Genomic DNA, 3,021 nt, shown 5'->3' on the forward strand with positions numbered 1-3,021 from the left:
GCCTCGACTCCGCCTTTCGCCGTTCCCTTTGCCAACTCATTGGTCTAAATTTGTGTCTATCTGACTGAAGCTGGCTTGTGATTAGCCACGAAATCGCCAATTTAGGGTTTGAAGAGGTGAGAACGTTTTGAAACTACACACGTATGTTCGCCATTTTGACTTTATGTACCGTACTACTGTATACACAATGCCGTACATGGTAGATCCAAAATGGCGCTAGTTTCATAGCCTTCATTGTTTCAAAAACCTAGGGTGTGCTGGATTTGAGGTTTGAGTTTTTGACGTGATGATGACCCGTCGGCGAATTAAATGGATTATGTCATGTAGATAGCAAAGCACAGGCGTACCGAAGATCAGCAGACAAAATGGGGTGGATTTGTATGTTGTGTAGGTGTTGGTAAAACCTGTTGGTTAGTCTGCGCTGTCAGAAGTAGTTTGCTTATTTTTAGAAAGTCACGTATGTGCTGTCTACTTTCCATGTAGAAAAGAAAAGAAAAGAAAAGAAAATCGTTAAATGAAAAGTAAATATAAACATTTGAGCACACTTATAATTGAACAGCATATCCATTGACCTCCTGTAAATCGGTCTGATTTATACATGTAATAAATGAAGCAGACAAGTCAACCCCTCAGGGTTCACACCAGTGAGACCCCTACTGACAAACCTGGGATTGATGAAAAACCTTTAACCTAGACTTACACATAAGACGTTATTTATTTCATATTAATAAGACAAAAAGACACCAGATTTTAAAAAAAGAAATATTATTTTTACATTAAATGAAAACACTTATTGTCCTCTTTACTGCTTTCTGCGTCCCCCTGTAATTGGTTGTTGTTTGTCTGTCCCTATTGGCTGTTATTTTTCTATGCCCATTGGTTCTGGTGTATGGCTGAGGACCAATGGGATGTGTGTAAGCTCCGGTACCCGATTAGAATAAAGGGGCAGAGCTGCATTATAAAAGGGTGCTGCACCGCCAATTATCCCCGGGAGAAGGAACAGGCCAAGGTGGCCAGGAAGATCCTTCAAGAAATGCTGGAGGTGGGAGTGAGCTGCACCTGTCATCTTAGTCGGAAAGAAAGATGGGGGTCTGCACTTCTGCATCGACTACTGCCACCTGAACGTGGTCACCAGAAAGGATTCATACCCACTTCCCCATATCGATGAGTCGCTGGATCCTCGTGGTTCAGCTCTCTGGACCTAAGAAGTGGCTATTGGCAAGTGGAGCTCGCCCCCGACGCCAAGGCAAAGACTGCTTTCTCTACAGGACAGGGCCTCTGGCAGTTTACTGTCATGCCGTTTGGGTTGTGCAACGCCCTGGCCACTGGACGGCATTCCCTGACAGGAGTGTGTTGTATACCTGGATGACCTGCTGGTGCACGCCCTGACCTTCGCTGAGGCTCTGTCCCACCTGCTGCAAAGGATCCAAGCTGCTGGACTGCGACTACATCCCGACAAGTGCCACCTACTCAGGAGACAGACGACCTTCCTTGGTCATCGGGTCAGCGAGAAGGGAATCGCCGCAGACCCTGAGAAAGTCTCCGCTGTGCAGCAGTCACGGCAAGACCCTGAGCTCGGTCTGCTCATCAGGTGGAAGGATGAGGATCACCGGCCTGACTGGAATGAGGTAGCTCTGCTCCCAGACCGCAAAAAGACTGTGGTCCCAGTGGGCTACTCTGGAAATGTGGGAAGGCATTCTACACTGCCGATGGCAAGTTCCTGCCACTGGGGAAGCTCACCTACAACTGGTGGTGCCCGCCTCACTCCAGCGCACTGTGCTCCAAGCTAACCACAGCGCGCCCGGAGTGGGGCACTTCGGCATCAATAAGACGCCGACACGCCTCCGTGACCAGTACTACTGGGGATGCTGCCGCCACAATGTGGAAACTTACTGCCGGCAAAAAAAAAAAAAAAAAGTATGTCAGTAAACACACAGCCACCGCCATGCAGTGTGTATGCTAAAATGATGATGACTCTGAAATATCAGCACTATGTACAGAATAATATAGAATAAGAAATGACAATGAGATGTATTGCACATACTGATGGATGGATGGCAGACATGTATCCCCAGAACAATAACTTACCAACTCCACGATATTTACTTCACAGGGGATTTCAGCCCCAGTGGGGGCTAATTATAAGTGACACAAAATGTATATCAGTGGTAGGGGACATCCCACATGAGCACTTTGATATGGACAGAGGTTAACAATGTGGCAATTCATTGGTTATTCTTCACTGGACAACACAGGTAATGGAACTTAATGAGTAAGACCATCAAAGCAACTTTGTGCTAAACATGGCAGTATCTTCAGCAGACAGTCAGTACTGCAGCCAGATCAGTTAAGAGGTCAGTGATTTGAATCCTCATTAGTTCTTTTAGTGTCTGGATAAACCTAGGTATGAGAGGATTTGGTTGTGCCACACCTTTGTCCAGGTTTTGCCAGTTGTCCTGGAGAACACCTTTTAGTTCCTGTAGATTGCTAGAATGCAGTTGCCTGTCAACACAAATGATCAAAACATGTTTTTAAGTTGATGAGACCATTGAGGCTAGGACAGGGCAGTTGGGGTTGTCCATTCAGTGTCTACTATCATTGATTCCATAACCAGACATCTTCAGCCATTGAAAGAAATTGAAGGAGTGCAAGAAGTAAAGCCATTATTGAGTTAGGCTGCTTCACAGGAATGCTAGAAGTTGTAATCAATACGTAGATTATGTGAACTTGCATTGTAGTTTGGAGCAGCTGAATGTCATTAAAAACAACAGCTGGAAAACAGAGCAGATTAAACAAATAAATAACCAATTCAGCTTCTTCATTTCCTCAGCCGTTCCAATTTCCCAATGTTTTATGAAGCCAAGCCTGCCACATAAACAGCCGGGCTGCACCCAGGTCTTGCTCATCATATCAGGCCTGTGTACTTTTATCTCTGTTGAACAGGTAAGCAGTGTTTGGGCTTGATGTAACGTGTTTATTCAAACCCCACCCACCACATGAAGAGCTGTGAGCAAAAGTAAC

Source organism: Acipenser ruthenus, chromosome 6, assembly GCF_902713425.1.
Source record: "Acipenser ruthenus chromosome 6, fAciRut3.2 maternal haplotype, whole genome shotgun sequence".
In the NCBI taxonomy this organism is placed as follows: domain Eukaryota; kingdom Metazoa; phylum Chordata; class Actinopteri; order Acipenseriformes; family Acipenseridae; genus Acipenser; species Acipenser ruthenus.